Source organism: Chenopodium album, chromosome 9 (genome assembly GCF_948465745.1).
Source record: "Chenopodium album chromosome 9, dcCheAlbu1.1, whole genome shotgun sequence".
Classification (NCBI taxonomy): Eukaryota; Viridiplantae; Streptophyta; class Magnoliopsida; order Caryophyllales; family Amaranthaceae; genus Chenopodium; species Chenopodium album.
This window is the reverse complement of record NC_137842.1, coordinates 59061737-59076982: the sequence shown is the minus strand read 5'-3', so window position 1 is coordinate 59076982 and position 15246 is coordinate 59061737. Positions and strand designations below refer to the sequence as shown.

At 34.3% G+C, this 15246-nt stretch overlaps 1 long non-coding RNA gene across 2 annotated transcripts; it reads right to left on the bottom strand.

Moving 5' to 3' along the window:
• Window positions 1-5644: 5644 nt before the first annotated feature.
• On the bottom strand, window positions 5645-9887 carry LOC145559976 (uncharacterized). Of its 2 annotated transcripts, none has more exons than XR_014093058.1 (3): window positions 9748-9887; window positions 7206-7599; window positions 5645-5975 (listed from the first exon to the last, which is right to left on the bottom strand). It is a non-coding gene; the product is annotated as an uncharacterized LOC145559976 (long non-coding RNA). The 2 variants fall into 2 exon arrangements; XR_014093057.1 differs by having other exon boundaries at window positions 7206-8509; window positions 9748-9885.
• Window positions 9888-15246: the final 5359 nt, after the last annotated feature.

Genomic DNA, 15246 nt, shown 5'->3' with positions numbered 1-15246 from the left:
TTTTGGTTGCTTTTGTTTGTGGAGGTTAGTTGGGGACTTGGGGTACTTAAGATGTATGGGCTGATTATACATTTATGGATTTATAGTACTTTGATTTTGTGTTCATTATGACGAATTTATTGCTATAGTTAGTCAACTATATATGAAGGCTCCACATAAAATGCTTTTAAACCTACCTAAATGAGAATATCTGTTATTGATTTCATGTGCAAACTAAAATATTTATTTTTGTAATGCAGGAAGTATATCTGTCCAATTGTATTTCTATTTATAAAGCTAATCTTCAGTTTTCATTGTTAGATTCACCTTCACCATAAACCGTGTGAATGATATTTGTTCAACAACTATTCTTAAAATTGTTTGAATGATAATAATCTTTTTAAATGTAATGATATTAGTCTAACATGTTAAAATTGTTTGTTGCAATCAAACCTTGTTTGATTTTCATTTGTATTTATATTCATATTATCTCTTTATGCATGACAAGCATGATGATAATTAAAAAGAAAACATTAACAAAATGTATGTACAAAAAGTATATCAATAATACAAATTTGTTATTGATAGGATAATATATTACAAAGTATTAGTTTTTTTTTTCCATTTTTTATACTACCTAAATATTTTATTTTAATATTTTATTATATCTATGTGGATTTATATCACTGTTTGGAGTAGACCTAGTTGTTAGACGGGTTAATAAATTATTTTATGAAACATGAATTCTATTAAAGACCATGCCCAATAAAAAGCCCTGTAATATATTATACAGAGTCATGCTCAACCCAAATTTTAAAAGGTTAAGCAAGCAGCACATCATAATACATTATAGTTTTATATGAGCATTTATGGGTCGATCTGGGCCTAACTAAATAGGCTTATATGGTTATAACTTATAAGTCTTCTAACTTATAGAATAATTTATTTATTTATTTATACTAAAATTTTACTCGTAACAAAAATATAAATAGAAAAATATAAGATAAATTTAAAAATTATTGCCGTACCTTTGCGTTGAAATAATCATCAAGTAGTACATTATCTGATTTGATGTCTATATGAGTTATCTTTGGCTTATCTGGAATATCATTCACAAATTTATCGCTTTTGCCAAATTGATTGCAATATTTCTCCTCGTCACACAATTAATTCCGAGTCTACCATCTCCTATTTCAATAAATATCAAACACGAATTATAAATATATCACAAAAAATTACAATGTTAATAATATATATATATTATATATAATCATATTTTATTTACCATGCAAATGAAAAATCAAATTCTTATTTGAATAATTTTGATACATGACGAATCTCTCTTCTCTTGGCCTTGAAAAACAATGCCCAAAAATGATGGCAATGTGATCATAATTCAAATAAGATGACATTTCAACCTCTGCGTTGAACTTTGTCACACCTTGCCTACTCTCCTTTTCCATTCTCTTAATTGTTACTTCCCTCCCATCTCGCAAAATACCGAGATATACATCTCCAAAACCACAACGTCCATGCAATAATTGACGCATTAGAAAACTCATTAGTTGCTGCTTCCAATTCTTCAAAAGAGAAAATTTTGTCATCACGTTCTTCCTCTTTCTTATTTCTTTTAATACGAAAGAAACAAAACCCTACCAACAACACAGCTAACAACAACAAAAAGACTAGAGTGAATCTTGATATAACTAAAATGTAAGTCTTCCTATATAATTTAACAAATAAAATACTTGAACATAAACAATCACTTCATTTAAGAAGTATATATTAACAAATTGCATAAAATGATATATTTGTTACAAAAGTATTTAAATTAAATAATTAAATTTAAGTATTTTATTTATTAACCAATAACTAGATGATTTAAGCCCGTCCGATGCACGGATTTTTAACTAATATTTATATATATATTTGATTATTTTTTATAAATTTTTTTTCTATATCTTATAATAGCAACCTTTAATTTAAAAATTATAATAATAATAAAAAAATCTTATCTTTTTAAGATAAATTTATTCTTTTTTAATTTAATTATATATATATATATATAAAGAATGATATAATCTTATAAATAGCTACTCGGGATCCTCGAGCACCTATCCTCGACATTTTCTCAATCCGAGTCTCCGTCATTTAACGAGTACCCGCACACCCGAAAGGATTCATCGACCAAAATGACTTAATTAAAGGGTTCAGCAACTCCTGTTGTCCAACGTTAGCCCTCAAACGTCCTTACGGGGACATCGGGCTCGCTCGAACCCCCCTCCCCACTCCCCCGAGAGCCCAACGAGCAACATCGTACCACGAGTTGTGTCCGTCCTCGTCATCAGACGCACGACGCACAATGGAAGATATTAAAGAGTTGAGGAAGAAAAAAATTATCAATTGGGTCACAACTGGCTATTCCACTTAGGATTTTCCCATCAGTAAGGAATCACCTTGTCAGAGACAAGGTAATAACCCGGGTTATTACCTTTTATAGTCAGTCAGGAAATTGCAGACACATTGGAGGAAAATTGAGTTTGATCTTATAGCTGGGATCACCATCTAAAGTGAAAAATTCAGGAAGGTTTCGAGGAAGAGTACATAAGCTGAAGTTCCAAACTCTGCCAGATTGTCTCCCCAGTAGCATTTGAAAGAAGAATAAGATTTCCAATATCTAAAAGCTGAGCTACTATGCACATCAACGTGCATTGATGGCAACAATGAGTGTGAAGGATGTTCCAAACTCTGCTAGATTGTCTCCCCAATAGCATTTGAAAGCAGAATATCTAAAAGTTGTGTGAAGGATGTTCCAAACTCTGCTAGATTGTCTCCTGAATAGCATTTGAAAGCAGAATATCTAAAAGCTGAGCTACTGAATTATTTGCCTGACCAAAAGATATTGTTTTGTTCATCTAGGGCATGAAAATTACTATCCTCGGAAACTTTGAGCACCCCAAAAGAAGTATTGCGTAGGGTTCCTCTATGAGCGTGGGGTTTCCTTAGGCGTGGGGTCCCTCTATAAGCGTGGGGATTCCTTGGGCGTTGGCCCCGCCCCTATATAAGCGTGGTGTCCCTCGGGCATGGGGTCCTCCCTAAGGCGTGGGGCTTATTAGTTGGGCGTAGGGTCGGTTGGTTGGACGTGGGGTTGGTCCTAGGACGTGGGGTTGGTTCGTTTAGGGTTTCTCCTTGGGCGTGGGGTTCTTTCTTGGGCGTGGGGTTTCTTCCTTGGTCGTGGGGTTCCTCTTTAAGTGTGGGTTTTGAGCTTAGGCATGGGGTTTCAGGATGGGCGTAGGGTTGATACATTAGGCGTGGGGTATCAGGATGGGTGTGGGGTTATTCCTTGGGCGTGGGGTTTGAGTTTAGGCGTGGGGTCCTCTCTTTAGGCTTGGGGTTTGAGTAACCACGTGGGGTTTCTTCCTAGGGCGTGGGGTATGAGTTTGGGCGTGGGGTTTCATCTTGGGCGTGGGGTTTGAGCTTGGGCGTGGAGTTTCTTCATTGGACGTGGGGTCTCTTTCTAGGGCGTGGGGTTCTTCATTAGGCGTGGGGTTGATACAGTAGGCGTGGGGTTTGAGTTTTGGGCGTAGGGTTGATACAGTAGGCGTAGGGTTTCTCCTAGGGCGTGGGGTTCTTCCTTGGGCGAGGGGTTTGAGCTTCGGTATGGGGTGAGCTTCGGCATGGGGTTTGAGTTTTGGGCGTAGGGTTGATACATTAGGCGTGGGGTTTCTCCTAGGGTGTGGGGTTTCATGATGGGCGTGGGGTTCTTTCTTGGGCGTTGGGTTTGAGCTTCGGCTTGGGGTTTCTCCTAGGGCGTGGGGTTTCATCTTAGGCGTGGGGTTTCATCTTGGGCGTGGAGTTTCTTCATTGGGCGTGGGGTTTCTTTCTAGGGCGTGGGGTTCTTCATTGGGCGTGGGGTTGATACAGTAAGGGTGGGGTTTGAGTTTTGGGCGTAGGGTTGATACAGTAGGTGTGGGGTTTCTCCTAGGGCGTGGGGTTTCATGATGGGCGTGGGGTTCTTCCTTGGGCGTGGGGTTTGCGCTTCGGCGTGGGGTTTCTCCTAAGGCGTAGGGTTTCATGATAAGCGTGGGTTTCTTCCTTGGGCGTGGGGTTTCTCCTAGGGCGTGGGGTTTCTTCCTTGGGCGTGGGCAAGGGGCCGTGTGGCGCATGCGTCGCCTGGTTGAAAAGCCAATGGCGCGAAACTATTGTGTACTGGATTATGACTGAACGCCTCTAAGTCAAAATCCGGGCCAGAAGCGACGCATGCGCCCACCGCCCGATGCCGTCCTACAGTAGGGGTTTCGGCACGTGTCGTAGGCTAAGTTCGCGCGGTGGATACTGAGATTCAACCCTATGTCACTTCGATTCGTCCCTCCCCCCACCCTATTCCCTAAAAACACCTATATTTTAGAAAACGAGGTTAGCGATGCATCTCGTACGCTAAAAAAGGCTAAGTACGGGATTAAGAGGTGTCACAAAGCCTAAGTGTTGGGATGTTGGATGGCACAAGTGGGCAAGGGGCCGTGTGGCATGTGCATAAGACATGTGCACCCAAGGACAAGGCATACCGGGTTCCGAGCACTATTTACGACTCCCAAGGCCCTTAAGACATGAAGTTTAAGGATGAATTAGATGGTTCAGGACATCGTTTATGACTCCCAAGAGCCTTTGGGAACCCAAGGAAGTACTTAGATGCATAATCTCATCGGGTGAAAAAATTATATACGGAAGCCAAATATGAAGGCTATAAAACACGAAATCGGAACAATTTAGGATGTGTCGGGACCTGGTGTGGGAATTTCACAGAACATTACGGGATGCATCGCGGGGACATATAATATTTTTTCGACCCATATATGACCATTATTCGACTACGTACAAGCCCCGTGAAAGCTTATAGCCAATACAGGAGAAGTGTACGAAAACGTGTAAATTGATCGTTTTAAGGCAAATTGGATGGTTCCACCCACCCAATTGGACTTCCGAAGGGTATTAGGGACCATTATAAACATCTCGGTAACTTTTATTTTCAGGCGAAAAAATGTCAAAATTTTCCAAAATTGAAAGCTATTATCCACGCTTTTTAAGGAATTTTTGAGGTTACGGGGCCCGGTGTCAAAAAGTGTGGAGACCCTAGGGGATACATCTTAGGGTCATATAATGCCGTTTGGAACCATAATATAACCATTAAATGATGTCATAAATGTCCGTGGTAGGCTTGAGTTCACAAAATCGGTGCAAGTTGCGAATTAATAAATTGATCGTTTTAAGGCAAATTGGATGGTGCCACCCACTCAATTGGACTCCCGGAGGGTCACTAGTAGAAAAAATGCTATTTGTAACTGACGAAATTGACTTTTTGTAACTGGCATTGTTAGTTGCGAATGCCACCGTTACAGCTGGTGAAAATTATTCGTAACCGGCTAATGTTAGTTACAAATAATGTACTATTCGTAACTGGCTTAACCTAACGCCAGTTACAAAAAGTCAATTTTCCAAGTTAGAAAGCATACTATTTGTAACTAACATTAAGTTGCGTCGGTTACAATTAGGATATTATTAGTAACTAGCAAATCTTAACGCCGGTTACGAATAGCATTTTATTTAATTTAAAAAAAAGGCAGTAGTAGCAGATGGCCTTACTGCCATTACCTACATTACATTTTTTTAATGTGAAGCACCATAAATTATTAACCCAACTTTTTTACAGCAATAAATACAATGAGTATAAATTTATGGGTTAAAACCTGTTATAATTCAACCAATAAAACACGTACTCCAAAATAATTACTAATGTAATATAATTATTCATCCTGACAATTGTACAATGATTAGATTGATATTAACTGAACAAGGTAGTATAATTAACTGCACCAATTAAAGCAGCAGCGACAACAGCAACAGAGGCAGCAGCGCTCGACAATAGCAACAGAGGCAGCAGCGACAGCAGCAACTTAATTAGCAATGAGAGCAGAAATTACATATTGAGTACAAGCTTCCTGTAAAATAGTGATGTTTAGACCTTGGAAACTTTCATAAAAAAATGGTCACAATATGCAATTGTCATAATACAATTTACTCTGCAGAAGCTGTACTACAAGATCATATTACTTGACTTGTGCTATATTTAGTTTTAGCAATGTTCAAATAGAAATTTATCCAAATAAGAGACCCTCAAATATCCCAAAGAACTTTCTAAAGAGCTTGTAAATCACATTAAAAATAAAAATTTTTCATATACTTATTTTATAAGGGAAAAATATTATATCCTCTACTTGTCATGCAAGATACAATAGCGTTCTCCTACCAAGGGAAATAGGGAATAGGAAATGCAAACAGCCAATCTGTTTAACCACTTAATATAATAAAAAAAAATTAAAAAAAAAAAAAAAAAACAATCACATAATTTTTGCATACTCTTCTAACGGTAAAATCAGATTCCAACTTAGTATGGGACCAGAGCATCAACTAAAATTAGATCACGACGCAGTAGAACCAACCAATCCCATCTACAGCACACTGAACTAGTGAACCACAGAGCCTATATATATATATATATATATATATATATATATATATATATATATATATATATATATATATATATATATATATATATATATATATATATATATAAATTATTTGTTCTCACTTTTTGTCAATTATGAATTATCTCTTAATGGGGGCAGGAAGACAGAGAGATAAAGGCTTGAATAGATGAGTTATAGATCTTTACTCAATTCACATCCAATTTCACACAAACTCCCATCCATGGAATTATTCTGCTAACCATATTTTGGTGGAATGTCCAAATAAACTAGTTTACAATAGAGTGGTGCAATAGTAGACTTATCTAACTAAATTTTGAAGAACTATAAATTACCACAGGTCCATATCTATTTCATGGACGGGAACATGCATAAGTGGCCCGTTCTATATGACATTGTCAGCTCATTCAAGATTTTACCATAAGATCCTAGTAATTGCATGTGAATTGTTTCATCCAATGAAAGACAATATCAGAGAAAAAAAATCAAGTTTTGAAATTGAAAGTATAAAATTAAAGTTAGAGGACAGGTACATGCCACTCAATAAATGACGGGGTAATAATAATATTACAAACTCTCATATAAAGGTAATAAATGAGAAATACAACGTAAACATACATTAATAATAAATTAGCACAAGGAAGCATTGAAAGATGATATAGAAGAGGTAAATGAAAGTACCTTGACAGGAATGTCCCGAGTGGTAGCTTAGTGGTTAAAAGTTCTCGAAGTCCCCTAACAGCCTTACCCTTATTCGCTAATATATCTATCAATGGAAAAAGCTCCTCTGTTGTCAAAGATGGGGTCAACCAGAGAACAGGTCTCAAACCCTTCTTGTATTCACTCTCATGCTTAGAGTCACTGGTTGGCCCTTTCTTCTTTTTCTTCTTGTTGTTCTTATCTTTTCCTTTCTTTGGATCACTTGAATCATCTATCCTTTTGAGAATCAACATATTTTAGGCTGCCCCTTCAGGAGTAACCTTTGAGAATTTCTTTAATGTCTTTGCATCATCAGCATCATCATTGGCACTTTTAGAGTTCTTCTACAACATAATTTACTTGGTAAAGATAGCGCCTATTTGGAATGAAATTAATCATTAATATCATGAATTGATTAAGTAAATTATTGTTTAAAAATAATAAACCAGTAATCTAAAACACATTACCCCATACATACAATCACAACCTCAAAATCACTCTTGCACACATGCAGCCTCACATATACACTCTTAAACACCTTCATATAGTTTCATATACACCTCATACTACCTTTAAGACTCTGACATTCAACACCACCTCACACATAAACCAAAAAATCAGCTTCATTATATACAACAATAGCAAGAAAATCACCAAAAAAAATATATGCAATTAGAATACCTCGTTTAATTGGCAAATGAAAGTGTAATGACTGTAATCTTGCTAAACATATAAAAATCTAGTAGTGGACTTTCACATGATTAGTATTATGCATACTATACAACTTTATTAATTCACAAAATTGTTCAAATCTAACACACCCGTGCTAATTAATGAACTCTAAATTTGGCTCATATACTACGGAAATACTACTCTATAAGTCTACAATTAATTACCTAGGAAAGAAAAATTAACATCAAATAATTATTCAAAAAACTTGGGGCTTATCATAACCTAGCAGGCTAGCACAACCAAGAACTTAACATAACTGAGGTTTCGCCCATAGTTTGCAGTCAGTCTTTGGGGCTTATCTCCAAACTATTTCACAAGGATTCATGATTAAGTTCCTAAAGTTTAAGTCCAAAAGCAAAGCATTAGCCTTTTCACCTTCCCCACGAGCCATTCGTCCAGCCATATATATATATATATATATATATATATATATATATATATATATATAGAGCCAACGCATCAGCTAACCAAATCAACTGAAGCTAGTTATACAGAAAGTCAGTAAAGTCGCGTAGCTTTGGGTCAACTGGAGGATCATACTGTACAATCCAATCCTACAAGAAGTCAAGAAAACAGAAAATTCAACTGTAAGAACTATTACTAAACCATAATCTGCATTCTGTTAAGATTACAGTAATTAAGTCATGTAAGATACTACCACAGCAGGAATTTTAAGTCCACAAACAACAAGATCAGTGCACAAAAGTATGCCTTTATCTGCTTAGCAGAATTTTAAAAATGTTGTCACTCTCTTAGTCTGATTTTTCTTCGCATGTGGAGATCAAAGAAGTCTATCTCATAATATTTGAAAATTTCTAAATGGAATTTTACCAAGTCACAAGAAGAAAAGACGACCACAACTTTCTTAGTCACGCTCCTCTTCAGAAATAGGTAATGCTGATTGTAAATCAAATATTGATAGAACTAATAATCTCATTAAGAGGGCTATATTTTTCACAATCATTGATTGATGACCTATCCTTATTCAGAAATTGATAGAACAAATCAGAGCAAAAAACCACACAAGTATATCAGTAGCAAGGATGCAATTTATATGAGTGAAACACTCTTAAAACACCCTATATCACACAGGAATTACAGCAAAAATCTCAACACAACTCTTAGAAAAACGAACCAAAACAGAAGCACATACCAAATTGAGCCAAAACTGACCAGTTTTACAAAAACAACCCAGATTAATATAAAAAAAACTCAAAAAATTCTGAAATTTTACAGGCAGAGAGTAGAAAAAAAATTATCCAAATTCAAAAAAAAAATCACCTAAAAATCATCTGTAATGAAGGAGAATGAGCCCAGAGAAGTTAGGCCTATAAACTGTTCCAGCGAGATTCTACATAATTTCTTAATAAACTCAAAATTTGGCTTAAAATTCTCAAAACTGACGTTTCTAGTCACAGGCACTAAAATCTTCAGATTAAATAAAAAAATTATAGCAAGGAATCATAACGAATAGAAAAACAATGTTCCATAAAGTTTAAAACATAAAAAGGAAAATAAAAAATAAAACTCAAACATATCTAAATCCACTTCGATATTACTGGACAATGAATTCTCACCGGAAAAATTGACAAATCAACTAGAAATTCATCCAACTCGCCTATCTCAACGATGAATTGGACATAAATTCATGCAAATTAGATAGTGTAAACTACTAAACAAACTAATTAAGAAAGTTCAAAACAAACCCTAGAATTCTTTTTAGTTCATATAATCAAATAATCATTTCTAATTAATCAAAAATACATAAATTTGGTAGAGATTGGGAGCATACCTTGATAATATTCTTGATGAACCATTTTTAGAGAAGCTTTAGGGGAGCTTTAGAGTAGTTTCATGGGAGAGGGGAGTTGTGGGTTTATGTGTGGGGAAAAAATAAAAGTGAAGGTGGGAAGAACAAATAATGCATGCGACTGATTTCTCAAAAAAAAAAAGTGTGAAATAAAAGTGAACGCTCGCTAGTATTAGTAACTAACCTTAATAAAACCCATTACAATTAATACGGTCAATAAAATTTGACTTATTATTTATAACCGACCTTATATATGTCCATTACTAATACTTGATCTGCCCAATGATTGACCTATTATTTGTAACTGACTTGGTTATGCTAGTTACTAATACTATTTTATTTGTAACCAGCACAATCTATGTCATTTACTAATATTGTTGTTGTAACTACTATAATTTATTCCAGTTACAAATAAGGCGTTACAAATAGCATTTTTTCTACTAGTGGGTATTAGGGACCATGGTAAACAACTCGGCAATTTTTATTTTCAGGCAAAAAAAGGTCAAAAAATTCCAAAATTGAAGGCTATTATTATCCACGCTTTTTGAGGAATTTTTAAGGTTACGGGGCCCGGTGGCGAAAAGTATTAAGACCCTAGGAGATACATCTTAGGATCATATAATGTCGTTTGGAACCATATATGACCATTATATAATGTCATAAATGTCCGTGGTAGGCTTGAGTTCACAAAATCGGTGCAAGTTGCGAATTGGTAAATTGATCATTTTAAGGAAAATTGGATGGTTCCACCCACTCAATTGGACTCCCGGAGAATATTAGAGACCATGGTAAACATCTCGGCAATTTTTATTTTTGGGCGAAAAAAGGTCAAAAAATTCCAAAATTGAAGGCTATTACCCATGCTTTTTGAGGAATTTTTGAGGTTACGGGGCCAGGTGGCGAAAAGTGTTGAGACCCTAGAGGATACATCTTAGGGTCATATAATGTCGTTTGGAACCATTAGGTATTGCATGGATGCTTCAATTATAAGGTATGCACTATGTATGGAGTCTTGGGAATGATCAATGCAAATTAAAGGAAAATCACGATGATGAGTGATAATGAACGATGAACGATGATGAGTGATGATGAACGTTGATGAGTGATAATGAACGATGATGATTGATGAGTGATGATGCTCGATGATGATGCTCGATGATGAACGATATGATAAACGGTGATGAAAAATTTTGACGTAGATGATGAATGAATTTAATTTTATGATTTATAATTATAATTATAAATTCGAAAATTAATTTTTATTATAATTTTTTTTTCATAATTTATATATAAGTATTTCTAAAAAAAAAAATACATGTATTAAAAAGAATACAATTTTAATACATTATGGACATTAAAAATAATCCAAATTAATAATAAAAATACAAAATACGGTCCATTCAGATTTTGCCACATCAGCAAATTGTGGTGTCATTTTTAAAGAATGACATTGTAGAATTTTTACGGAAATAATTAAACAAATACACTTCACTTATTCTGCCTCATAGATTAAATTAATTAACTATATATCTTTCTTTGTTATACAGTATGTAATTAGTAGAAATCATACGTTAATAAGGATTTAAGGATAGTACTCCATATTTGAAATTATACACACACATACAGTGGCGGAGGGAGGGGGGTACAAGGGGGGACAGCTGTCCCCCCACTTCAATAAAAAAAAAAATTAGTTAAAACTAATTATGTGCAGCAAAACCCATAAGAAAAAGGGTTTGGTTCAATGGTTTCAGGTCTTACTAGTAGTCTCCATGGTCATGGGTTCAATCCCTTTGACCAACATTTTTTTCTTCTTATTTTTATTTTAAAGTTTTCCTCTTTTCTTGCATGTTTCTTTACTTCACACATTCAATTAGAAGTATTACATAGTACTATTTAATGGCATCATGTTCTAACTTTTAAATTACCATAGTAATTTACATTATATATATATATATATATATATATATATATATATATATATATATATATATATATATATATATATATATATATATATATATATATATATGCATTACAACCCTAAATTATTGGTTATAGTAGGAATTTCGGGTAAAGGTGTTTGATTTTATTATATATCTCAATATAAATTAAATTGTCACGGGTTTAAAAACTTTGAATCTATGGATCCGCTATTGACCAAATTTGAATAAGAAATTGTTTATTTGTTAGGATTATCGTGAATTAGAAATCACATTTATGAATTATTTGATAATTTTGATTGTATATTACTTTCAAAACAAAAATGAATATTTGAAGGTGAAGTTGTTATTGTAAATATGTTTTTTTTTTTCAATTTTTGGACTGTATAACTAAGAAATTTGGATTTGCAGGTTGTAAAACTTATAAATATTAAGCATAGTCCCTACAATTTCTTGTATGTTTAAAAGGTTTGTCCATTTATAGAATGTATGCCACCTTTAATCCGTCCCCCTAGGTGAAAAATCCTGGCTCCACTGCACACATATATACATTTACAAATGCTAATTATAAAAACCTTCAGTTTAATAGAGAAAGGAGGAATAGGTATAGTTGATTTTTATGAGGCCATGAGCTTTGACTTTGAAAAGGGGAATGTCGTGAATAAGTGGTATAGAGTAGTGATTAAAATTTATTTATCTTGGATGAAATTTAATGAACAAGCATTACATAGAAAAAGGGGAAACTTTTGTCACAAGTTATGTATTTTTAAGGGAAGGTATTGAAACCTAAGGGCTACTTATAGGCATTAACTATACTTTTTTTTTTTTTTTTTTTTTTTTTTTTATAATGGAATAAAGATGAAAAGTCATGATAATATCACGCGCAATCAATCTGTATCTAATTTATATTCAGGAAATTTTGTGAAAAACTACCTATTATAATTCAGAATTTGCGAGAAACTACCTATTAAAAAAAATGTTGTAATTGACTACCTAATTTTCGAAAAATGTTGTAATTTACTACCTTACGCCGGATTATGAAGGAATTTGACCAAAGTTCTCCGATGTTGACTTGGTCACGTGATCATCACGTGACACTTAATGACCCTTTTCTTTCACCTAGTGTCACGTGACCAAGTCAACGCCGGAGAATTTTGGTCAAACTCATTCATAATCCGGCATAAAGGTAGTAAATTACAACATTTTTAAAAAATTAGGTAGTCAATTACAACATTTTTTTTAATAGGTAGTTTCTCGCAAATTCTGGATTATAATAGGTAGTTTTTCACAAAATTTCCTTATATTAATCTATCTTTAATATTTTCTTTTTTACTCTGTAATTTCTTATATTGTAGTACATACTCTGCCTCAAGAGCTAAGGGCTATGTTTATTTTTCATTAAAGTGAGTGTCAAATTTGTATTTTCTAAGTAAGTAGAAACAGTAAAGGAAGTCATTTGTTATAATTATGACCCAAAACTGTTGATTTGCAAGACTTTCCTTTGAGACGTATGATATTGAAAACTTGCTGATGAGTGTGTTGACCACATATCTTTGGGAAAATATGGACTATAGACGTTTAAGAACCATTAGATTGGATAAAAAATAGTACGAGTAAGAAGTAAGAATACATTTTCTAATTGAAGGTGTTTGACTGTTTGAAAACTTCATCCCATAGTCATTTAATCCACGTTTACCCCCCACCTCTATTTAGTCTCATTAATTAAGATAGATTTGTCAAATTTCAATTCAACTAGCCTAAAATTATTTGATCAATAAAATAATTTATAAACATTTACTTTGAGTTAATTGAAAACTACCAAGTATGATAACTACAAAATGGAATTCAAACCTTTGAATAAATTGTTTACTTGTTACATCAATTCTTTTTAATTTAATTTTTATTTTTATTCAATTGTCGTGGTAAAATAACTAAATGAGGCGGCTAGCTACTTAATTACAATATTTGCCCCCTTACAATATAAGATAGTTTTATGCATAATTTAAGGTCTAGTATTAGTATGATAGATGTGGACTTTTTATACTGGAAACAAAGAATTAAAAAAGAATGGGTGAAGAAGGGGGATGTGGCGTCTAAGCTTATGTACTCACAAGTTAAACAAAGACAAAAACATAATGAGATTTACATGCTTAAAGACTCCAGTAATGCGTGGGTGGAAGGACAAGAATCGGTTACTAGTGTAGTTGTTGACTTCCTAAAAGATGTTTATGACCCTAAAATAGTAGGAAATGGGGAGGAAGAGATCAATCTGGTCTTAAGAGAGCTAGAGATCCCTTGTATTAAGGAATCAGAGAAGAGGATTTTTGAGAAAAGTTTCACTCCAGAAGAGATAAAATTGGCTATGTTTAGCATAAAAAAAGACAAATCACCGGGTCCTGACGGTTTTAATGCTGAATTTTTTAAACAACATTGGGATATTGTTGGTAATTCGGTAACAAAGGGAATTATCAGTTTCTTTAATAGTGGTTTCCTTCTAAAATCTTGGAACCATTCTATTCTAATTATGATTCCAAAAGTGGATAATCCTGAAGAAGTGGGGCAATTAAGGCCAATTAGTCTTTGTAACACTATTTATAAATGCATTTCGAAATGTATGGTAAATAGGATTAAAGAAGTGTTACCAAGTCTAATTTCAGAATATCAACATGCTTTTGTTCCGGGGAGACATATGGCGGATAACTCGCTTTTGAGCCATGAGATCCTAAATCTCATTAATAAAAGAAAGAAAGGGCAAGATTTAGCGGTGATAAAAATGGATATGAGCAAGGCTTACGATCGGGTAAGGTGGGACTTTTTGGTTGTTATTCTAAGGAGATATGGCTTCCCGGAGCACTGGATCCTTTTGTGCCACCAGTGTTTTTCTACGGTATCCTACAAAGTTCTTATTAATGGGAACACTTCGGACACTTTCAAACCAAAGTGTGGTCTTCGACAGGAGGACCCTCTTTCGCCATATTTATTTCTTTTTTGTATGGATATACTCTCGAGAATGATGAGAATTGGAGAAGATATAAACCTGTTCAAGGGTATTAAGATTACAAGGAATACTCCAAGCATCAGTCACCTTTTCTTTGCTGACGATGCTCTTCTCTTTTTCCAAGCTTCAAAGAAGGCATGTCATGAAGTGGTTTAAATTGTTCAAAGGTTCTGTCGAATTTCAGGAGAGCAGCTCAATCTTAATAAATCCTTTGTCAAATTTAGCCCAAGTACCTCAGATGATCTTTAAGAGCATTCTAAGAATGGGTGACATGGAGACCTTTGATCACCACCTAGGGGTGCCAATTGACTTAAAGGGTAGTAAGAGTTCTAATTTTTTATTCTTAGGGCGTGTTCGGCAAAATATAGCTGTGAAGGTAGCTGTAGCTGTGGAGGTAGCTGTTAGCTATGTAGGTAGCTGTTAGCTGTCAACAAGCTGTTAGCTGTGAAGATAAATAATTTAGATATGAGTGTTCGGTAAAGTAGTGGTTGACTAGCTGTTACATATAAAAATCAATTTTTTATTTTTAAAACTATAGATTAA